Genomic DNA, 25,886 nt, shown 5'->3' on the forward strand with positions numbered 1-25,886 from the left:
ACGTATGAAAAAAATTTAAAACTGCCATTTATAACAGCATCAAAAACAATAAAATACTTAAGAATAAATTTAACAAAGGCAATGAAGGATCTGTACAATAAAAACTGTAATACTTTGCTGAAAGAAATTGAAGATGACATAAACAAATGGAAACCACCCTGTGCTCATTGATCGGAAGAATTAATATTGTTAAAATGTCCATACCACCCAATACCATCTATAGATTCAATGCAATTCCCATCAAAATATCAATAGCATTTATCACAGAAATACAAAAAATAAATTTTACATTTTCATGAACCTCAGAAGACCTGGAATCGCCAATGCAATACTGAGGGGAAAAGAACAAAGCTGAAGTTATCAGAAATTATCACACTTTTTGATACTACAAAGCTAAAGTAATAAAAATAGTATGGTAATGGCACAAAACAGACACATAGACCAATGGAACAGAGTAGAGAGCCCAGAATTAAACCCCGGCTTATATGGTCAACTAATATTCAACAAGAGAGCCAAAAACTCCCAATGGGAAAAAGATCATCTCTTCAACAAATGCTATTAGGAAAAATTGACAAACACATGCAGAGCAATAAAACTGGACCCCTATCTTATGCTACTCACAAAAATCAACTTGAAATTGTTCAAAGATTTAAAATAATACCTGAGACTATAAAACTCCTAGAAGAAAATATAGAGAAGAACTTCCTTGATGTTGGTCTTGGCAATGATCTTTTGTATATGACACTAAAATCAACAAGTAGGAGTATGTCAAACTTAGAAGGTTTTGCAAAGCAAAAAATAAATAAATAAACAACAAAAATGAAAAAAAATTACAGAATGGAAAAAAAATTTTTGCAAACCATATATCAGATGAGGAGTTAATAACCAAAATATATAAAGAACTCATATAACTCAAAATTAGGAAAAAAATCTAATTTTAAAATATGCAAAAAACCCAAACCTAAATAGATATTTTCTGAAAGAAGACATCCAAATGGCCAACAGATACGTCAAAAGATGCACAACATCACCATCCATCATGGAAATGCAAATCAAAACCACAATGAAATGTTAACTAACACTTGTTAGAATGGCTATCATCAAGAAGACAAGAAATAGCAAGTGCTGGCAAAGATATGAAGAAAAGAGAACTCATGCAATGTTGGTGGAAATGTAAATTCATTCAACCGCTATGAAAAGCAATACAGACTTTCTTTGAAAAATTAAAAATTCACCTACCATATAATCCAGCAATTCTGAGTATATATCCAAAGGAAATAAAAATGGGATATTGAAGAAATATATGTATTACCATGTTTATTGTAGCATTATTCACAATAGCCAAGGTATGGAAATAACCTAAGTGTCCAAAAACAAATTAATGGATAAAGGAGGTGTGTGTGTGTGTGTGTGTGTGTGTGTGTGTGTGTATGTGTGCGTTCAAGTAGTATTTGAAATATTACTTAGCTGTGAGAAGGAAGGATAGGTATCCTGCCATTTACAAAACATAGATAGACCTGGAGAGTGTTATGCTATATGAAATAAGTCAGAAAGACAAAGACAAGTACTGTATGATATCACTTATATGTGCAATTTTAAAAAGCCAAACTTGTAAAAATAGAGAATAAAATGGTGGTTACCAGGGGAGGTAATTGATACTACCTATTACAGAATAGATATTGCTTATGGGTACAAACCTACAACAAGTAGTAAATAAATTCTAGAGTTATAATCCACAATAAAGTAAATGTAGACAGCAATATTGTATTATGATCATCAAACTTGCTAAGAGACTGGTCTCAATTATTCTAACTACTAAAAGGAAAGGATAATTATGTAATGTGTTGGAATGCTAATTATCACTGCAATGGCAATCATATTAACAACATAGAAATGTATTAAATTAACATATTGTACACCTTAAATTTACACAGGGCTATATGTTAATGTATTTCAATTAAAATAAATATTCCAGTCTGCCAGATATTAGCTTTGTGACTTATGGGCTTTGTACTGCAGTTTCTTCTCTTCTAGAAAGAGACTAATAACTGGGAATAATAACAGCACCTACTCATAGGGTAGATGTGGAGATTAAATGAGGAAATACATATAGAACACTTAGATTGAGCTCAACAGTAAAGGGTGTGTACATGTTTGTATAATAATAATAATTACTATTTTTCAAAGATAGTCAAGATGCACTATATTGATTCATGACCCAGTAACAAGTCAAACCCAGCAATTAAGAAACCTAAACTACACTATAACCTGGACTAAGTCTTTCAAACCATGAGAGCCTGCCCAGCCAGGCAACACCCAAATTAAGGAGTGCCTACAGCCCATATCAGCAAGCTCCCAAAGCAAGCAGCTAGCACAGAGAAAGCCCATCAGACATAATGGCACCAGGCTGTCTGCATCCTCACATCACAGCACTCTCCCACTTTCCTGATTCACTCCTCAGCAGGACACCTTAGTAACTGCTACAGCTTCGTGCTTGCCCACAAGGAATCTGCTCTGGAATGGAGAATCTGCATCAATAAAAAATAAGTTGCTCTTGTGAGAACATAAAAGGGGATACATTGATGGCAAGATTTCCTTCTGCCAACTAGGGCCAGAGATGGAGAATTAAGGGACTATTGCCAGGGGGAGAAGAAGTCTGCTGAAATGCTCTCACTTTCTTCCCAGGATGACAGGTCCTTCAACACAATGGGAAAGGGTGGGGGCCAAAGAGGGCCATCCCATAAAAATTCACTCCCTGAGGAGCGCCTGGGTGGCTCAGTCGGTTAAGCGTCTGACTTCAGCTCAGGTCACGATCTCGCAGTCCGTGAGTTCGAGCCCCACGTCGGGCTCTGGGCTGATGGCTCAGAGCCTGGAGCCTGCTTCCGATTCTGTGTCTCCCTCTCTCTCTGCCCCTCCCCTGTTCATGCTCTGTCTCTGTCTCAAAAATAAATAAATGTTAAAAAAAAATTAAAAAAAAAAAAATTCACTCCCTGACCAAACTCTAGTCTGGCTACTCTGAGCCCTCTTCTTGGCTAGATCTCAGCCCTGGCCTATAAATACTTGAACAAAATACCAACATAATCTCTAAAAGTTCAGGTCTGTAATCCCTAGGATTAACCTATCCCCCTTAAAATTGCCTGCCTGAGAAACCTTAAAGTTGCCAAAAGAAATGATTATTCCAATCCACACTTGAATAAGGGCCCTTGTCTCCCAGCCTCTGTGGGAGAATCCTAACTTCCATAAGCCTAAATTAGTAAACCCAGATGGGTTTAACATGGACCCATGACCTTTTCCTTATTTTTGTAATTTTTCAGTTCCCTGACTCTGTTCAAGCCCTGCATTTCCCCTCACTATTCCTTCATTCTTTCTTTAAAATGCCCAGATGTCTCTGTTCAAATCAAAGTTGAGTTCAGTTAACACTGGACTCTTTTCCCTATTGCAATAGAATATTACTGATTGAAATCTGTCTTTACCATTTTGAGTAATGTCCAGCTTTTCTTAATTTTGACATTCCTACATCTTGGGAATCAAATTCAAGGCCCTCACTAACTGTAACAAAATACTGAGGAAGGTTCTAGGGTGTTTAATTCTGATAACAGGTCAGGTTTTATACCATATTGATCAGGCCCTTGGATACACAGGACTGACCAAGGGCAATGCCAAGAGAACACAATGGGGAAGAACATTGTGCCGTAAACAAATAAACTATGAGAACGGTGTGTATTTTAAAGTCTTACTGATGTGTCTAGTGGAAATTATCTAAAGAAAAGGACCACAAGACCATAACTAGCAGGAGGCTGTTTCTGCTTTAAAAGTTCTAGTAACATTATAGCACCATGGGGAAGAGTAAAAATAGTGAGGCTCCTGAGACCTGAGGGAGGCAAGCTCTAAGAAAAAGTAAACAATTGTCAATCCCTTTCATTACAGCAGTTAGAAGTGGTGCTTATGTCTCCATGCTGTCAAGCTTTGTGTAAAGCTGTGGGTGACTTCTCAGTGCACTAAAGGGATTAAATGTTTCATGAGAAGCTGATACATCAGGCTTTGATTCTAATTCAATCCCTAGAGGTGTTTTGTTAATTTTATAGTTGGTGTTTATACAGTTGGGGAAGTATAATTTGGTAAACCTATGTGCAGATATTTAGAGGTGTTGATTGTTTCCTATGTTAAAGAAGCTAATTATCTGATACATAAGATTAGTGACATGGGCATTAAATAGCATGTGTTGGGCCCCAGACATTACAGAATTCTCTCCAATGAGGAACTCTAGGAGGTATGAAGTATGATACACAACTTTACTTTTTCCTTCTTGGGAAGAGAAAGAATCTAGGAAGAAGAGAACTTCCAGAATTCTGAGGGAAAGGGAGGCTTATCTGTGCCTAGTCCCATGCCAGGCCAATGGCCAATGGCAGAGGAGAGAGCCCCAGAATGTGGATCATCCCTCCCTGGGGTGAGACAGGGAGGTGGAGCACTGTTTTATTATTTCTCTAGGCAGAGCAAGTAGGGAGAGATTCACGGGTCCTAGGTGTTGCCCGTCCTCTGCACCCCTCACTCTAATCACCACATGTAAATTTCTCAAACATGAGTTCTTCCAAAGAACAGCAACCAAGGTGGAAAGACCTAGCAGTGACATGAGGGTGGAGAATATGGTAGAGAGATATGGGCAGCACTGGGTGGAGGGCAGCAAAGGCCCCAGCCAGGCTGACTTCTGGTCCTAGCTGCAGTGATCCCAGACTAAAAATGCCTCTTCATCTCTCTATACCTGTATTTCTTTAATGAGTGGAAGTGAGGGGTGCCTCCTGCCCACCTCCCCCCCTTCATCTGTCCTCCATCTCCCACACTGAGGTCTGGTATGAGGAACCCCTGGATATTCTCTACCATGTTGTTAACCCTGGACTCAAGGCCTGACTAGATCACCCTCCAGTAATTTATGAGCACTCAGGAAAATGTTAGAAGGGCATTTCTCTCTACACTCAGACTCTGACTCACTATTTGGCTTGGTCTCATTCTCTCTGGACTTCAGACTCTATATAAAATGAGGTCATTGTCCCAATTATCCTAACAGAGACACCATATGTTCATCAAGTTGTCTTGTGGACTGTAGAGAGCCATGCCTCTTCCAATTCCTGCTATGGGTTGGGGGGAGGCACGTGGACAGGTTCTAAAATTTTACTCTTCATTTAGCACTCACTTAGAGAGCCCCAAGGATAAGGCTGCATAGGCTCTCATCTTAAGGGCCTGACAGTTTAACAAAAGATTCAGAGACATGAAAACTAATCATCATACAATATGTAGAAGTCCAGTTCCTTTTAGTTCTCCTAAAACTCTCAACACCTTCTGGTGTTATGTTGACCAAAACCCCTGGCTTCAACCTTCCAAATTGTCATTCCTAAGGGGCAATGGTCTATCCTCAGGAAGAGACCTCTTCATCCCCTGTGTGGATGGGGTCATCTTTACCCAGGTACTAGTTCTAATTCTAACAGATCGTTTTGGAGATTCATCACCCCAAACCACCATATCTTTACATCTACATCCTGTAGATCTATCATCTACAGCCTGTTTCTTCATAGATCCATTTTGTGCTCTTCTCCTGTTCTGAAACAAGCTCTTTTTCCTAAAAACCACATTTCCCAGGATCTTTTTCCCGCTGGTTTCCAACTAGGTTTGGCCAGTAGAAGGCTCCAGTGGGATATTAGAAGTTGGACGAAGGGAAATCCAGATTAATTCCTTCTCTGTCTTTACTGAAGCTGGTGTCTTCAGCTGTGGCTACATCTCATTATAGAACACCCGAAATATCATGTCCTTCTTCCACACATAGTCCAGAGTACTACTGGAAACATTATGAAAAATACACAGATTTCCTCAGATCCACAAAGTTGTGAAGCCAACCCCTCTAAAGAAGAGGAGCCTCCAGAACCCATACCTATGGAGGGGTGAGCTAAGATTCAACATTAATATTTCTGACTCCAAACCACCCCACAGACCACAGCTGCACTCTTCCTCTACCACAGGTCCCACTCCTGCACACTTTGGGCAGACCTGGCTTGGGTCCCCGGAATATACTACAGTGATCCTGACACACACATTGTCCACCTTTGGTGAAGGTATCAGGCCATTCCATAGATCTTAGAAAGCACATCAGGTTCCCCTCAACTCCTCCTTCTCTTCCCATTTTCATATGGGTGTGATCTGCTTACAGTGAAGGCTAAGAGCAGGCAGAGAAGCAGGCTAACCATCAGTAGCATTTCCCTGTACATTTATAATGGAGTTGCTGTGTGAAAATCAGGACCCCAGCAAATGAAAGGAATTCCAGAGAATTCTTGGCAACAAGCCTGCAACAAGGTTATGTATGGAACCCTGGTTGAAATGCTTCTTCCACAGTGGGAGGCATGGCCAGAGGCAAGGAGGATGGGGATAGGGTTGCTCTCAGCTGAATTTTAACATGTATAACCTAGAAAAAAATTAATATTATGCAAACATACACATCCAGCCCAGAAAATCAGACTTCTCCTAGGGCAGCCCCTCTCAAACATGGTGTTTTGATCAGATTTCTAATAAGCTGTGAGGTTTTCCAAAGCAAGCTTTAATAAATAATAACTGAAGAACCAAAGATAAAGAACCCCCCACTGAAGAGGATTCAAGGTTGTCTCCATCCCAAACCTCTCTCTCCTGAGTGCCATTTCTGTATCTCTGTCTCCACCAGGGGATATTGATGGGGAAGTGAAACTCAATACCATTCCAGCTAAACTTAACCCCTCCCCTACTTTATTTCTCAAACCTTCTTATACTCCTATTCTCCCTCCCATTATTGGTAATGGTACCAAAATCCAGCCAGTCAACCATGCCAGAAACCAGGAACTCACCTTAAATTGTTCCCTCTCCTATTAATCTAATCCTTCCTGCATCTTAATTGGGGCATACACAGCCCTAAGCTAGGTCACTAGCTAGGTCCACAGTTTTAATTTCTGTTGATGTTGATCTCTTTATGAGAGAAAAAGATCAAAGAGGTTCCTTTCCAGAGTCAAAGAGGGCCAGTGAATATCTGTCCTTCTCTTCTAGGCTTCCATACTCATTCTGTGACAGGTTCATGCATTCTTTCTGCCTCCCTCTTGGCCCCACATTTCTGGCATGAGCCCAGACTTAGTTGAGCAGCAACAACCCCAATGCTGGTTAGTTACTCCCCTCGAGTCACCATCACAGAAGAGTGGGTACCCATGTAACCTGCCAGGTAAGTTAGGGTGAGGAAAGCAGTGTCCACAGTGAATATCTGCTGTGTGCTAACCAGGTGAGTTGATTTCATGCACCCATCAATGAAAGAAGGCTAAGCCATAAGAGATGTCCTTGTGGAATCAAACAGCCTCTCTCTGGAAGCTCCAGCTTGAGTTTCCCATAGCCAGCACCCAAATAAGGTTCTCTGCCCTGGCTGCACTTACATGGGATCCCATACCAGGGAAGCTTTTCACCCTATCTCTTCCACCAAAACCATTTCTGGGAACAATTTGAGAGCAGTTTGAGATCTAAATTCACACAACTCTGAATTGGAGCCACTGAGTTCCTGGTTCCAATGTATTGTACATATTCAACGTGAGGTTTTATCTGTCACGGTGGACTTCCAGCTTGGGGGTTTCCAGGATGATAGGGCTTGCCTTTCTTGCCTCCAGAAGAGACTGATCCAGGCCACCACATAGAAGTACTCTGTGAGGTGGACACATCATAGATGCATCGGTCAGCCCAAGCCTTGAAAGACAGAGAGTCCCCATTCTTGGCCTCACTCCCTGACCATGCCTGAGACACACTCCTTCTCCCTTCCAGGCAGCAGCACCCAGCAGCACTGTGCAGGGAGAACCTTGCCCTTTGTAGATGGCTTGTTCAGAGCAAAGAGACACCACATGTCTACCAAAGTACTTGTCAACTATAGAGAGCCAGAGATACGGAAGCAGAAGGAACAGTGTAGCAAACATCCTGGATGGTGATGATAGGAAAGGACTGCCATTGTTGAGTGGATGGAAAAGCTTCCTGAAATGATAAATGCACAAACATCAGTGCTCATGTTACTTGAATCTGCCAATGTGCCTGTTTCTAATGCTTTCTCATTTGACTCTCAGAACTACAATGTCCATGCTTCATGGACAGCAGCATAGGGAGGAGGCTGAGTGAGGAGCACTCATTGTGTTGCCCAGTGCTGACATTTAATGTCTTTTCTGAACTTTTGTTTCCTTGTCTGAAAATAGAAGAATATTAGCATCTGTCCAAAAGTAGCATCTTAATTTCCTCTGTGTCTAGTAGCCTGTGGAAAAACAAGAGCCTAGCCTAATAATTCATAACTCACTCAGACCCAAAGCCTGCTACTAACAGATACTGTGCAATACTCCATTACTATATGGAAATGCAACTTATGAATAAATTCACCCACCTACAAACTTTTTCAGTAGATCAATGCCATGAAATTTTATATAATGGACCACGAATAGAAAGGTCATTTATAGTAAGAGTGTTTCAATGTGGAAATGTTTGAGCACAACTAGAGTAGAAGATACAACAAAGACGTCAGATGACTGGATTTAAGAGAATGGATTTGGGACAGATATTATATTTTGACATTTTAATATAAGAGAAAAATATTCATAGTTGTAAATATAAATAGAGTGATAAGGAATTCCAGAGCAACAGTCTGACTGGGGCATGTGTGTGTGGTGTTTTGGACTCTCAAATTGCCATGAATGCTATTACTAAGGATGATGGAATTTTCCAAAGCGAATTGCTCTCAGTAAAGTTCTAAGCAAAAAGTTTAGGCCTCTTTACATGATAATTGCATGCTTGGAAAATGCAGTACAAAAACTATGTCCCCAAATGCTTTGTATTTATATATAAAAGTGAGTTATATACTAGGTAACAGTAACTATAAGTTTCTGACTAACATGATTGTCCTCCTGGATATTCTAGAGTCACAAGAAATCTGGGACAAAACAGTCCCCAAATGTGCAATTAGACTGTCCCCAAATGTGCAATATGTCCAGCATCCCTATTGCCCATTAAATGTCATGTATTATAGGGGCGCCTGGGTAGCTCAGTCAGTTGAGTGACCAACTTCGGCTCAGGTCATGATTTCACAGTTTGTGAGTTCGAGCCCCATGTCAGGCTCTGTGCAGACAGCTCAGAGCCTGGACCCTGCTTCTGATTCTGTGTCTCCCTCTCTCTCTGACCGCCCCCCCCCCCACTCATGCTCTGTCTCAGAAATAAATATACATTAAAAAAAATTTTTAAATAAATAAAAATAAATGTCATGTATTACCACCACCACAAATAATAATTGTAACAATTCAAAACACCTCTATAAATCTTCAAAACACTCCTTAGGAGATAGTACCTTCCTATTTAGAATCACTGACCTACCACTAAGAGCTTTGTTAATGAAAAGATAAATACTGATTGAAATAACAAGAAAGCAGCTATCAGCCCTGATTGGTGGGTAAGAAGAGCATCGATATCACAGATCCTCAAAAGCATATGTGAATAATTACATAAGCATTTTTTTTCCTGAGTATATCAGTCACTTGAATTAAGTTATGCTACAGTAACAAACAACTCCTAACTCTCAGTAGCCTAACACTACAAATGTTAATTTCTCCCTCATGTTTCATGTCTGGAATGCATTGATAGAAGTACTCTGCTCATCTTTATAATGCAGCAATCCAGTCTGACAGAGGTTTCATCTTAATATTACACAGCCGTCTAATAAAAAAAAAAAAGAAATAAAGAAAAGAAAAGAAAAAAAGAAAAAAAGAAAAAGGGGGGCACCTGGATGGCTCAGTCGGTTGAGCATTGGACTGTGGCTCAGGTCATGATCTCATGGGTTCGTAAGTTCGGCCCGCATGGGGCTCTGTGCTGACAGCTCAGAGCCTGGAGCCTGCTTCTGATTCTGTGTCTCCCTCTCTCAATCTCCCTGCCCCTCCTCCACACACACTCTGTCTTTCTCTGCCTCTCAAAAAATAAAAGAAAACTAAAAACAAAACAAAACAAAACAAAACAAAACAAAACAAAACAAAAAACATTACACAGCCCTGTCCCTGGTGCGATTCCGTCCTGCGCGGCTGTTCTGTGGAACAGTAGTCGTTTCTCTCTGTCCGCCTTATCTCCCACCTAAGTGCATGCCACCACCTCGTGGAAGATTCGATGGACATGAACATGAGCCCCCTGAGGCCCCAGAACTATCTTTTCGGTTGTGAACTAAAGGCTGACAAAGATTATCACTTTAAAGTGGCTAATGATGAAAACAAGCACCAGTTATCTTTAAGAACGGTCAGTTTAGGGGCTGGTGCAAAGGATGAATTGCACATTGTTGAAGCAGAGGCAATGAATTATGAAGGCAGTCCAATTAAAGTCACACTGGCAACTTTGAAAATGTACAGCCAATGGTTTTCCTTAGGGGCTTTGAAATAACACCACCTGTGGTCTTACGGTTGAAATGCAGTTCAGGGCCTGTGTACATTAGTGGACAGCACTTAAGTAGGTGTGGAGGAAGATGGATGCAGTCAGGAGATGAAGAGGAAGAGGATGTGAAACTCCTTAGCATATCTGGAAAGCATTCTGCCCCTGGAAGTGGTAGCAAGATTCCACAGAGAAAAAGTAAAACGTGCTGCTGATGAAGATGATGATGAAGATGAGGATGACCATGATGATGATGAAGATGATGACAAAGATGATTTTGATTATGAGGAAGCTGAAGAAAAGTCTCCAGTAAAGAAATCTATATGAGATACTCTAGCCCAAAATGCACAAAAATCTAACCAGAATGGAAAAGACTCAAAACCATCAACACCAAGATCAAAAGGTCAAGAATCTTTCAAAAAACAGGAAAAGACTCCCAAAACACTGAAAGGACCTAGCTCTGTAGAAGACACTAAAGCAAAAATGCAAGCAAGTATAGAAAAAGGTGGTTCTCTTCCCAAAGTGGAAGCCAAGTTCATCAATTATGTGAAGAATTGCTTCTGAATGACTGACCAAAAGGCTATTCAAGATCTCAGGCAGTGGAGGAAGTCTCTTTAAGAAAATAGTTTAAACAGTTTGTTAAAATTTTCCATCTTATTTCATTTCTGTAACAGTTGATATCTGGCTGTCCTTTTTATAATGCAGAATGAGAACTTTCCCTACCGTGTCTGATAAATGTTGTCCAGGTTCCATTGCCAAGAATGTGTTGTCCAAAATATGTTTAGTTTTTAAAGATGGAGCTCACCCTTTGCTTGGTTTTAAGTATGTATGGAATGCTATGATAGGACATAGTAGTAGTGGTGGTCAGACAAATGGAAATGGTGGGGAGACAAAAATATACATGTGAAATAAACTCAGTATTTTAATTAAAAAAAATTGCACAACTGTCATAAGAAGTGGGTACGAGAACCTTTGGTTTCTAAAGCTTTCACCTTCATGCGACAAATGTCACTTTTGACCAAGGCAGTCATCATGGTCAGAGTGGGGAAGGGCAATCCAACATATACCCAGGAGGGCCAGAAACAGAGATATTAAATAGTGGCTCCACAGACTACAATACCGGGCTTTGGGAATCAGAAGAACCTGAATTTAAACTCCATCTTGACTTGCTAACTGTGCAATATGTGACATTACTTGGCGCTTCCAAACCTCAGTTTCTTTATCATTAATAGTAATAATAATAGTCCCACCTGTGACTTGTTGATCATTTACTTTGTGCCAGACACGGTACCAAATGTTTCACATTTCACTGGATTGACAGAAGAGCTTCAAGGCAGATGCTATTATGAGAGAAATAGTATCTTTCTTGTGGTAATGTTATGAGAACAGAATGAGGTAAGCGTATATAAATTGTAGTTGGTGATCTAGAAACTGCATTTGGGTCCAGCTCTGTGAAATGTACTGTAGGGAGTATGGAAGAAGCAGAGTATTAGGGGGCTCAAAAAAAGAAGTGGGAGACATAGATGTAACATTCAAAAAGGTTATAGATGATTGGGAAGATGAAACATGAATGCGTGAACCAGAAAACTATGAGACACACTCCTTGCAATGGGAAAGTAGAATTCCTCTAAAGCATCATTAACAGGCTTTGAGGAAGCAGAGAATAAAGAGGAAACACCAACCTGGGGGAAAGTAAGTCAAGATATAACTAGAAACAGGTAGAACTTCTGGAGTCATGTGCTGGTGAGGGCATGGAGAAAAGTTACCACTAGTATTTCACTTTGTTCTCTGAAATCTATGCATACACCACTAGTCATTTCCCTGATGGATCTGAGGTAATCAGCTCCAGCTGACACCGACATCAGCACTTGCCTGATCCAATCTCCTTTTTTTTTTTTTTTTCAGATGAGGAACCTGAGGCTCAGAGAAAATGCAACTTGGCTAAAGTTGAATGAGGGCTTATCTGTGTCTCCTAAGTCCCTCTAATGACTATTGCTCCCTCCACCAACTGCCCTCAACATCAGGAGAACAACAGAGAACTAACTCTACCTGCTGCTGCCCCATCTCCCAGTTCTTAGAGGAATAGTCAAGGACTTGCTCCTGAATCAAAGAAAGGTCTTGGAAAAGGTATTAATATTTCCAGAGATTTACTGACACTCCATTGGGGTAGATTATACTTCCCTGTCTCACTGACAGTAGGCTTGGTCATATGACTTTCTTTGAATTATGAAATGTGAGCAGAAATATGTGTTCTACTTTTCACCAGAAGCTAGTGTGTGGTTAGTATGTGATTATCCTCTCTCTCCCTCTCTGTTTCTCTCTCCATTTTTTTATTGTGATACAATACATGTAATGTAAAAATTTTTTACCTTTACCATTTTTAATTATACAATTCAGTGGTGCTAATCTCTAGTCTCTCTTTTCCCTCCACCATGACAACCAGCAATTGTTCAGATAGCATCTTCTCCATCATCCTGTGTCCCAGGTTAATATGATTTGGAAAATATACACTGCTGACTCAGATAATATGAGCAAGAAATAAATCTTTAACATTGTAGCTTCTGGCACCTTGGGGTCACTTGTTATATAAGTATATAACTTCTCCTGGATGATACTCAAAACAATACATGGCTATCATCTTCAACTTGCTGTCCACACTGCTGGCTATACACCATGAAGCTTCCATGCAATAGCACCTGACTCGAATGGAAATAGAATAAAGTGTTTTTACCTTCTAAAACCTCATACCTAAACATCATAGAAGCCATTTATGAAAAACACACAGCTAACATCATCCTCAATGGGGAAAAACTGAGAGCTTTTCCCCTGAGATCAGGAACATGACAGGGATGTCCACTCTCACCACTGTTGTTTAACATAGGGTTGGAAGTAATAGTGTCAGCAATCAGACAACTAAATGAAATAAAAGGCATCAAAATTGGCAAAAATGAAATCAAACTTTCACTTTTCACACACGACATAATACTCTACATGGAAAACCCAAGAGACTCCACCAAAAGACTGCTAGGACTGATACATGAATTCAGCAAAGTCGGAGGATACAAAATTAATGTACAGAAATCAGTTGCATTTTTATACAACAATAATGAAGCAACAGAATGAGAAATAAAGACACTGATCCCATTCACAATTACACCAAGAACCATAAAATACCTAGGAATGAACTTAACCAAAGATGTAAAAGATCTGTATGCTGAAAACTATAGAAAGCTTTATGAAGGAAATAGAAGATACAAAGAAAACGGGGGGGGGGGGGGACACTCCATGCTTATTGAATGGAAGAATAAATATTGTTAAAATGTCGATACTACCCAAAGCAATTTACACATTCAGTGCACCAGCATTCTTCTCAAAGCTAGAATAAACAATCCTGAAATTTGTATGGAACAACAAAAGACCCCAAATAGCCAAAGTAATATTGAAGAAGAAGACCAAAGTGGGAGTTATCACAATCCCAGACTTTAGCCTCTACTACAAAGCTGTAATCATCAAGACAGCATGGTATTGGCACAAAAACAGACACATAGACCAATGGAATAGAATAGAGACTCCAGAATTGGACCCACAAATGTATGGCCAACTAATCTTTGACAAAGCAGGAAAGAATATCCAATGGAAAAAAGACAGTCTTTTTAACAAATGGTGCTGGGAGAACTTGACAGCAACATGCAGAAGAATGAAACTAGACCACTTTCTTACACCCTTCACAAAAATAAACTCAAAATGGACAAAGGACCTGAATGTGAGACAGGAAACCATCAAAACCTTAGAGGAGAAAGCAGGAAAAGACCTCTCTGACCTCAGCCACAGCAATTTCTTATTTAACACATCTCCAAAGGCAAGGGAATTAAAAGCAAAAATGAACTATTGGGACCTCATGAAGATAAAAAGCTTCTGCACAGCAAAGGAAACAATCAACAAAATTAAAAGGCAACCAACAGAATGGGAAAACATATTTACAAATGACATATCAGACAAAGGGCTAGTATCCAAAATCTATAAGGAACTCACCAAACTCCACACCCAAAAAACAAATAATCCAGTGAAGAAATGGGCAGAAGACATGAATATACACTTCTCCAAAGAAGACATCCAGATGGCCAACAGGTACATGAAAAGATGCTCAACGTCACTCCTCATCAGGGAAATACAAATCAAAACCACACTGAAATATCACCGCACGCCAGTCAGAGTGGCTAAAATGAACAAATCAAGAGACTATAGATGCTGGAGAGGATGTGGAGAAACGGGAACCCTCTTGCACTGTTGGTGTGAATGCAAACTGGTGCAGCCACTCTGGAAAACAGTGTGGGGGTTCCTCAAAAAATTAAAAATAGATCTACCCTATGACCCAGAAATAGCACTGTTAGGATTTTCCCCAAGGGATGCAGGAGTGTTGATGCATAGGGGCACTTGCACCCCAATGTTTATAGCAGCACTTTCAACAATAGCAAAATTATGGGAAGAGCCTAAATGTCCATCAACTGACAAAGAAGTTGTGGTTTATATACACAATGGAATACTACTTGGCAATGAGAAAGAATGGAATCTGGCCATTTGTAGCAATGTGGATGGAAGTAGAAGGTATTACGCTAAGTGAAATAAGTCAGTCAGAGAAAGACAGATACCATTTCTTTTTGCTCATATGTGCATCTTGAGAAATGTAACTGAAGACCATGGAGGAGGGGAAGGGGGGGGAAGTTACACAGAGGGAGGGAAGCAAACCATAAGAGAGATTCTTAAGGACTGTGAACAAACTAAGGGTAGATAGGGGTGTGGAGAGGGGAAAGTGGGTGATGGGAAGGGAGAAGGGCACTTGTTGGGATGAGCACTGGGTGTTGTATGGAAACGAATTTGACAATAAATTATATTTAAAAAATGTAAGGTGCAGACTAGGAACAAAAATATTTGAAGAGGAAGGGCAATGTGTATAACTGAACATGTTCTTCCATTGGCATGGGGCATGTTCAAATGGCCTGATCATCCAGGTTGTTGAGGAAGGATTTTCCTCAGAACTGAGTCTTTAAAACAGGGTGTCACAGCCAATTTTACCAGTCTGAAGAGAAATGTAGAGAGAAGAGAATTATGACAAAATAGAAGGAAGTTTCTTAATCAGTGACTATCATTTCAGGCAAGGAATTTTATTGCTATCTACCTTTGATAACATGTGGGTATTCAGAGACCAAAGAGATGTGATGGTGACAAGTTGTCCAGCCCCAGCCTGGGACCACCTGCCACTTGAACAATATCTGGTAGCCTGTCACGCAAGAGAACTGGTTCTTTGAGTGCCAAGCCCTCTGCCCCAGATGGTGTTTGCACTTCTTTCAAGGTCATACCTGTGTCATGCAAAGGTGGAGGAGGAAATAAAGGCTCCATAAACACACTCAATCCCTCTTTATGGCCCCCACTTATATACATGCCAGATGTTCAACTCATAAAAATCCCATTCTTCCTGGACATATAAAATGAGTTGGGTCAAAGTTTGAGGAGGCAGACAAGGGTCTGGAGGTGATAGAGTTTGGTTGAGCACAGGTTTTGGCTATGGTGGAGCCCACCCTGGAGAAAGACAACCAATTGTGCAGCTCCCACTCAATTTCTGGCCCTTGGTGCACCCACCAATATTTATTATGCCCCTCATAAGAACCTAGACATAAGGGAAGTATAAAATCTTACCTGGACTCTGGAACTGGAGTGCCTAGGCTTAGAGAACCTAGAACAGTGCCAGCATGACTAGGTCTGAATAAAGTTTAGCTACAGCTGCTGCTATAATGTTCTCATTCCATCACTTAGAATAGAGCTCATGGTTCAGAAGCTCAGATATGCAGTGGTTTTTGAACGTGGAGCCTGGAAGGTAAATGAGATTCAGGTATGTTCATAGGCATTTGGCCTCTGAAATCCCCACTCCCTTAGGCCTGGAGGGAAAGTGAAGAAGCAGTTGTCACATGTGGAGAAACCACCAGACGAAAAATGAGGATCCCAACTCCGCGTCCCAGCTTTTTGGTTTAGTTCAAGAAGTAGAGATGGAATTCATCAAAATCCACAGTTTGGGGAACCATGAGGAAGGTGTCATCCTGAGGTCCACCATTGTTCATCTGAGAAGTGGACAAGTCAGAGTAAGGATCAGATCCTGATGTGCAAGCCATTGTGAATAATCTTGTGATGTTCACAGCAATCCTACCAGGAAACCTGGGGAGGCCAAGGTTACAGTGTAGTTCTGGGCTAGGGCCTAGGCCCAGCATTGGGATGCTTTCCTGAGACCATTGCTCAGTAGGAGTTGAGACTCTAGATCAGCTGCCATGGGAGCATGAAAGGAGATTACTAAAAGAGAGAAAATGTCACCCTGAGTACTTCTTATTACCAACTTCAAAGCATTTTTCCCCACTCACTCATTTGCATGACCAAAAAGTGCTTTCTACCCCCACATGAACATGTAAGGGGCAGAACATATAAGGGTGTTGGGATGTGAAATGTGACTTGAAAAAGAGTTAGGGGGGAGATCCCAACCATAAGAGACTCTTAAAAGCTGAGAATAAACTGAGGGTTGATGGGGGGGTGGGAGGGTGCAGAGGATGGGTGATGGGCATTGAGGAGGCACCTGGTGGGATGAGCACTGGGTATTGTATGGAAACCAATTTGGCAATAAATTTAATATTAAAAAATAATAATTAAAAACAAAAAAGAGTTAGGATGGAGATGTGGAAGTTTTCCAGATAACAGAATAAGCCTAGAAGTCAAAAACAAAATTTCTATGTGAGCGATATGAGTGAACCAGTTTGGACAGAGTGGTGGGTGTGTGAAGGCGTGCAGCAGGGATGCATCTTGGGTTCAAATTATGAAGGTAACTGTCTTAGTTTCCTAGGGCTGCCATAACAAAATGCCACCCACTGGGTGATTTAAACAATAAAAATGGATTTCCCACTCTCTGTGCCCCAGTCTCCCTACCTAGGTCTCTCTAACTTTGTCCTTTCAAGTGTGCATCCAAGTGGCCAGCACTTCTCTCCTCAGGACACTCTTTACTGTATGAAAGTACTCCATCTGAGAGTGTAAACTGGTACAACCACTGTGCAAATCAGTATGCGGAGGGGCCTCAAAAAATTAAAATTAAATTTACCATTGATCCAGCAATTGGACTTCTGGGTATATATCTGAATGAAACAAAATCACTATCCTGAATATATATGCACCCCTAAGATCATTGCAGTATTATTCACAAGAGCTAAGATATGGAAACAACATAAGTGTCTATCAACAGATGAATGGATGAAGTATAATATATATATATAATATATATAATATAATATATATTATATATATTATATAATATATATATTGTATAATTGTATAATAGAATACTATCCTGAAATAAAAAAGAAGGACATCCTGACATCCTGACATTTAAGACAACGTGGATGGACATTAGGGGAATTATGCTAAGTGAAATAAGTCAGACACAGAAAGACAAATAATGTATAATCTCACTTATATGTGGAATCTGTGAAAACAAACTATTAGAAACAGAGAACAGATTGGTACTTACCAGAGGCAATGGGTAGAGGGCAAGGAAAATGGGTGAGGATAGTCAAAAGAGACAAAAGAGTCAAAAGAGTCAAAAGAGACTTCCAATTACAAGATAAATAAGTTCTGGGGATATAATGCATAGCATGGTGACTATAGTTTAAAATACTGTATCATATTTGAAAGTTGACAAAGGTATAGATCTTAAAAGTTCTCATCAAAAACAATTTTGTAACTATGTGATGTGATGATGTTAATTAAATTTATTGTGGTAATCATTTCACAGTATATACATATATCAAATTATTATGTTACACATTTTATGTTAATTCTACTGGAATTTACAATAAAATATTTTAAAATTATTATTTTATATGCCTTAAACTTATACAATGTGTTAATTATATCTCAGTGAAACTGGAAAAATTAAAGTGCTCCATCCATACCTCAGAGGTATGTGCTATTGGTCTTTTCATTAGTTAATTCATGTTCTTGAACTTGTAGTATCTCCTTATTCTTTGGATCAAAAACCTCCAGTAGCCAGAAAGATATAAAATCATAATAATAGTAGTCAAGACTTACCATGTGTGTGAAGTAATTTAATCTTCATAGCAACCCTATGATATAGAGATAAATATCGTGATCAGGTTGTACTTTAAAGATAAAGAAACTGAAGCATAAAGAGCTGAAATAACATACCCAAGTTCGAAAGGCTTAGCAGAAGGGATAAGGACTCGAACTCTTGTACCCATCCATAGACACACCTCCCTAAAGTACCTTCCTACAGCTTATAGGAGCAGTTGTTGCCTCAGGAAAGCTACACCTGGAACATCCCAGCTCAGAAACCAACTACAGGATGTAGAAGCCCCTGGAAGGCATGTAACTTCCACTTTTTGTTTATATACTTCTACATTCTGAGTATTTTACAGCAGACATATATTCTTTGCAATAATTGTTATCCATCAAGATGGAACTTAAAATGGAAAGCAGAGCATGAAAAAATATTGTAAAGAAAAAGAGAAACTTAGCATCAAGATCACAAAACTAAACTAAGAAGTCTGAGAACAGTAACATTAATCATTGCCATGACATGTATTATTAACTTTAAATTCAATAAAGAGTAAATCAACTTAAAATGATCAGTGTTAAGGGGCGCCTGAGTGGCCCAGTCAGTTAAGCGTCCTACTTCGGCTCAGGTCATGATCTCCTAGTTCGTAGGTTCGAGCCCCCGTGTTGGGCTCTGTGCTGACAGCTCAGAGCCTGGAGCCTACTTCAGATTCTGTGTCTCCCTCTCTCTGCCCCTCCCCCACTCATGTTCTGTTTCTGGGTCTCTAAAAACTAATGAATGTTAAAAAAAATTAAAAAAATAATCAGTGTTCAATTCTAGAACCAGAGATTGGCCTGAGGAAGGAGGAGATGTAACAGGTTGCTTGGGTGTGGGACAAATGGGTGTCTGGAAAATTCCAACTAGGAGAAGCAAGTAGGGGTGGGCATAACTGTCCTCTAGGTTACTGTGGCCAGAGGTTTGGCTGAACTGGGAAGTTCATGGTGTGTACCTTTAGAGTAAAAAGCAGAACAAGAAAAATATCAAAACTATAAATAACACTGATGAATATGTTCTTGTCAAGTACATTATTTGTGGATGTTGTCCTGACCAAACATTCATACCTTGACAGACACAAATAAATTAAGAGAAATCAATGGTTGACTAAGTGTCTTGATTAATATTCTCTTGGCTGCAAGTCACAGAGGGCAGTTTAAGCAAGGGTAAGGCAAAAGAGGGAATGTGTGATATGCTCTGGGAATCTCTGTCAATTCTTTTTTTTTATTTATTTTTTTATTTTTTTAAATTTTTTTTTTCAACGTTTATTTATTTTGGGGACAGAGAGAGACAGAGCATGAACGGGGGAGGGGCAGAGAGAGAGGGAGACACAGAATCGGAAACAGGCTCCAGGCTCTGAGCCATCAGCCCAGAGCCCGATGCGGGGCTCGAACTCCCGGACCTCGAGATCGTGACCTGGCTGAGGTCGGACGCCCAACCGACTGCACCACCCAGGCGCCCCTGGGAATCTCTGTCAATTCTAAGACCTGAATGGCAGCAGGACCTCCCACTGGGTAGGGTGTGGAGAGGATCAATAAAGGGTATTCATACTGGGTGGGCCCCATAGGGTTGAAGAATATCCAGGTGCAAAGGTTTGTGTTAGTTGTCAAACCTGGAAAGCAGGTTTGGTCATATTCTCTGTACAACCTTCATTCCCTTTTATTTTAGTATTATAAGATTAGATTGTTGGTGCTGGGTGTATGAGGGATCCAGATAGTTCCAAGACATGTCCCTGGCACCCCAGATGTAAGTAAAAGATTTTAGGAATTGTCAGGGGTCATAGCTATAGGTATCAGTCTTCATTGAAATCATCTGGGTAACATTTTTTTTTTTTTTACATATTTACATCTTTTAAAAAAAATTTTTTTTTTTAATTTTTTTTTTCAACGTTTATTTTTATTTTTGGGACAGAGAGAGACAGAGCATGAACGGGGAGGGGCAGAGAGAGAGGGAGACACAGAATCGGAAGCAGGCTCCAGGCTCTGAGCCATCAGCCCAGAGCCTGACGCGGGGCTCGAACTCACAGACCGCAAGATCGTGACCTGGCTGAAGTCGGACGCTTAACCGACTGCGCCACCCAGGCGCCCCTTAAAAAAATTTTTAAGGTTTATTTATTTTTGAGAGAGAGAGAGAGAGGCAGACAGACAGACAGAGCATGAGCTGCGGAGGGGCAGGGAGAGAGGGAGACACAGAATCTGAAGCAGGCTTCAGGCTCCGAGCTGTCAGCACAGAGCTCAATGTGGGGCTCTAACACATGAACTGCCAGATCATGACCTGAGCTGAAGTTGGACACTTAACCAACTGAGCCACCCAGGTGCCTCTTACATCTTTTTTTACTAAGCTTTTTATTTTAATTCCGCTATTGTTAACGAACAGTGTTATATTAGTTCCAGGTGCACAAATAATGATTGAACAATTCTATATATTACAAAATGCTCATCATGATAAGAGTACTTTTTAATCCCCATCACCTATTTAGCCCATCCCTCCACTCATCTCCCCTCTAGTAACCATCCATTTTTTTCTCAATAATTAAGACTCTGTATCTTGGTTTGCCTCTCTCTTTCTCTCTTTTACCCCCACCCCCGTTCATTTGTTTTATTTCTTAAATTCCACATATAAGTGAAATCATATGATATTTGTCTTTCTCTGAATTATTTCACTTGGCATAATACTCTCTGGTTCCATCCATGTTGCAAATGACAAGATTTCATTGTTTTTTTTATGGCTAAACAATATTCCATTGTATGTATATATATACATATATATATACATATATATATATATACACACACACATATATAAATATATACATATACAAATATATCCCATTTCTTTATCCATTCATCTATCAATGGACATAGGGATTGCTTCCATAATTTGGCTATTGTAAATAATCCTGATATAAATATAGAGGTTCATGAATTCATGCAGGTGCACACAGTGTTTTTGAATTCTTTGGGTTAAATACCCAATAGTGTAATTACTGTATCATAAGGAAGTTCTATTTTTAACATTTTGAGAAACTGCCATACTGTTTATCACAATGGATGCAACAGTTTGCGTTTCCCCCAATAGTGCAAGAGGGTTCCTTTTTCTCCCTGTCCTTGCCAACACCTGCTGTTTCTTGTGCTGTTGATTTTACCCATTCTGACAGATGTGAGGTGTTATCTCATTGTAGTTTTGATTTGTATTTCCCTGATGATATTTGATATTGAGTATTTTTTTGTGTGCATGTGGCCATCTGTATATCTTCTTCAGAGAAATGTCTGTTCCTGTCTCCTGCCCATTTTTTAATTGGACTATTTGTTTTGGGGGTTTTGAGTTCTATCAGTACTTTACACATTTTGGATACTAACCCTTTATCATTTGCAAATATCTTCTCCCATTCCACAGATTCCCTTTTAGTTTTGTTGATGTTTTTCTTCACTGGGCAGAAAGAAGCCTTTTATTTTGATGTAGTCCCAATAGTTTATTTTTGCTTTTTTAAAATTTTTTTTACACTCATTTATTTTTTTGATAGAGAGAGACAGAGCACAAGTGGGGGAGGAGCAGAGAGAGAAGGAGACACAGAATCCGAAGCAGGCTCCAGGCTCTGAGCTGTCAGCACAGAGCCGGACACAGGACTTGAACTCACCAGCCATGAGATCATGACCTGAGCCAAAGTTGGACGCTTAACTGACACCCAGGAGACTGACGCCAAGAGACACCCAGGCGTCCCTATTTTTGCTTTTATTTCCCTTGTTTCAGGAGACATATCTAGAAAAATATTGTTATGCCCAATGTCAGAAAAATTGCTCCCTGTGTTCTCTTCTAGAATTTTTATAATTTCTGGTCTCATATTTGGGTTCTTGTTCCTTTTGAGTTTATTTTGTGTATAAGAAAGTGGTCCAGTCTCTTTCTTTTGCAAGTAGCTGTCCAGTTTTCCCAAAACCACACCATTTGTTGAAGAGACTTTTTCCCATTGGATAAGGTTTTCCTGCTTTGTCAAATATTAATCGACCATACAATTGTGGATTTCTCAGTTTTCTGTTCTGTTTCATTGATCCATTTATCTATTTTGTGCTAATAGTATATACTGTTTTAATTACTACAGTTTTGTAATATAACTTGAAGTCTGGAATTGTATTACCATTTTGTTTTTCTTTTTCAAGATTGATTTGGCTATTCAGAATCTTTTGTGGTTCCACATAAATTTTAGGATTGTTTGTTCTAGTTAAGTGAAAAAAAAATGCTATTGATATTTTGATAGGGATATCATTCAATGTGTAGATTTCTTTAGGTAGTATAGACATTTTAACAATATTTGTTCTTCCAACCAATGAACATGGAAGGTCTTTTGAATTTTTTGTGTCATCTTCAGTTTCTTTCATCAATGTTTTATAGTTGTCAGAAAACAGGTGTTGTTTTGTTTTTTGTTTTTTTTTTACCACTTTGGTTAAGTTTATTCCTAGGTATTTTATTATTTTTGATTTAACAGTAAATGGGATTGTTTTCATAATTTGTCTTTCTGTTTCTTCATTATTAGTGTATAGAAATGCAACAGACTGTGTACATTGATTTTGTATCCTGTAACTTTGCTGAATTCATTTATCAGTTCCAGTAGTTTTTTTCAGGGGGCATTTAGGATTCTCTATATGTACTATTTTGTCATCTACAAATAGTAAAAGTTTTACTTCCTCCTTGCTGATTTGTATGCCTTTTATTTCTTTTTGTTGTCTGATTGCTGTGGCTAAGACTTCCTGTACTATTTTGCATAGAAGTGGTGAGAGTGGACGTATTTGTTTTGTACCTGACCTTAAGGGAAAACTTTTTTCCCCCCATTAAGGATGATGTTAGCTGTTTGTTTGTTTGTTTGTTTGTTTGTTTTTTCATATAAGACATTTATCATATTGAGGTATGTTCCCTCTACCCCTTCTTTGTTGATGTTTTCTATCATGAATAGATGTTATATCTTGTCAAATGATTTTCCTGCAGACATTGAAGTGATCATAGGGTTTTTATCCTTTCTCTTATTGATGTGAATTATCACATTGATTGATTTCTAAATATTGAAGCAGTCTTGCACACCAGTAATAAATCCCATCTGATCATGGTAAGTGATATTTTAAATGTGTTGTTTGTATTTTGTTGAAAATTTTTGCATTTATGTTCATCAGGGATATTGGTCTGTAGTTCTCTTAGTGGTGTCTTCACTCAGTTTTGGTATCAGGATAATGCTAGTCTCATAGAATGAATTTGGAAACTTTCTTTCCTTTTCTATTTTTTGGATAGTTTGAGAAGAATAAGTATTAACTCTTCTTTTTTTTGTTGTTGTTTATACTTATATTTTATTATTTATTTATTTATTTATTTTAAATATGAAATTTATTGTCAGATTGGTTTCCATACAACACCCAGTGCACATCCCAACAGGTACCCTCCTCAATACCCAGCACCCACCCTCCCCTCCTTCCCACTCCCCCCAACAACCCTCAGTTTGTTCTCAGTTTTTAGGAGTGTCTTATATTTTGGCTCCCTCCTTCTCTAAACTTTTTTTTTTCTTCCCCTCCCCATGAGCTTCTGTTAAGTTTCTCAGGATCCACATAAGAGTGAAAACTCTTCTTTAATATTTGGTAGACTTGGTCAAGAAGCCACCTGTTCCCGGACTTTTGTTTGTTGGGAGGGTTTTGATTACTGATTCCATTTCTTTGTTGGCTATCAGTCTATTCAAATTGTCTATTTCTTGCTGTTTCTATTTTTGTATTTTAAATATTTCTAGGAATTTATTCATTTCTTCTAGGTTGTCCAATTTGTTGGATATAGTTTTCATAACATTCTCTTCTAATTGTTTGTTGTTCTGAGATGTTGGTTGTTATTTCTCCTCTCTCATTTGTAATTTTCTTTATTTGAGTCCTTTCTCTCTCTCTCTCTCTCTCTCTCTCTCTCTCTCTCTTTCTTTTTCTCTTTTTTGATGGATCTGGTAAGAGGTTTATCAATTGTATTCATTTCTTCAAAGAATCAGCTCCTGGTTTTATTGATCTATTCTACTGGTTTTTTCAAGTTCTTATTTCATTTATTTGTGCTCTAATATTTATTATTTCCTATGTTCTGCTGGTTTTAGGTTTTGTTTGTTGTTCTTTTTCTAGATTTTTTAGTTGTATGGTTAGGTTGTTTATTTGAGATTTTTGAGATAGGCCTGTATTGTTATAAGCTTTCTACTTAGAAGCACGTTTTGCTTCTAAGGTTTTGCTTCCAAAGGTTTTGCACTGTTGTGCTTTCATTTTCATTTGTTTTCATGTACTTTTTAAAAATTCTTCTTTGATTTCCTGATTGACCCACTTCACTGTTTAGTAGCATGTTGTTTAACATCCATGTAGTTGTGGTCTTTCCAGATATTTTCTTGTGGTTGTTTTCTAGTTTCATAGTGTTTTAGTCAGAAAAGATGCATGGTGTGGTGCCAGGGGGTTCAGTCAGTGGATCATGTGACTCTTGATCTCATAGTTGTACGTTCCAGCCCAAGCTTGGGTGGAGAGATTACTTACAAATAAAATATTTTTTGAAAAGAAAAGAAAAGAAAAAAGAGAAGAGAAGAGAAGAGAAGAGAAGAGAAGAGAAGAGAAGGAAAGGAAAGGAAAGGAAAGGAAAGGAAAGGAAGGGGAAGGAAAGGAAAGGAAGGGGAAGGAAAGGAAAGGAAAGGAAGAGAAAGAAGAAAGAAAGAAAGAAAGAAAGAAAGAAAGAAAGAAAGAAAGAAAGAGAAAGAAAAGAAAAAAGAGAAGAAAAGATGCATGGTATAATTTTGATCTTCTTGAATTTGTTGAGGCTAGTTTTGTGGGCTAATATGTGATCTATTCTGGGGAATTTGGGGCAGGCCTTCTTAAACTTTTTAAGCACAGTCTCCTCTGACCATTCAGTAAAATTGATAGAATTCTTTTCAGAGATGTGCTTTTTAATGCATAAAATATGGTACAGAGCCTCACAAAGGAAACAAATTATATTAAAATACAGTAATTGAGATAATAAAATAAAGGCCTTATGATAAGTAGTATATGTACTTCTTTATTAATTTATTAAAGCACAAACCTAACAGAAAGTCTAATAGCCACAGTTAGTTTGAAGTTGTGGTTAATGTAAGGAAAATTTTGGCTTGTTTGTAACAACTATGGCATGATACAACCTGTGGTTTCTCTTGACAACCAATCCACAAATCTTTCTAAACCTCTTTGGTTGGTTCCATTCAACATGGAAGAGAAAACTATAATTCTTATAAAGCCTGGGGGAAATAAATAATTTTTTCTAATCGCATTAATTTACTCCTGAATGTTGTTCATAGACTGGGAGTCTG

General features: G+C 39.0%; 1 pseudogene; it reads left to right on the forward strand.

Moving 5' to 3' along the window:
- Nucleotides 1-10,078: 10,078 nt before the first annotated feature.
- LOC125162696 (nucleophosmin-like) lies at nt 10,079-11,349 on the forward strand (annotated as a pseudogene).
- The last annotated feature ends 14,537 nt before the right edge of the window (nt 11,350-25,886 follow it).

The sequence above is a fragment of the Prionailurus viverrinus genome, chromosome A1 (assembly GCF_022837055.1).
Source record: "Prionailurus viverrinus isolate Anna chromosome A1, UM_Priviv_1.0, whole genome shotgun sequence".
NCBI classification, from domain to species: domain Eukaryota; kingdom Metazoa; phylum Chordata; class Mammalia; order Carnivora; family Felidae; genus Prionailurus; species Prionailurus viverrinus.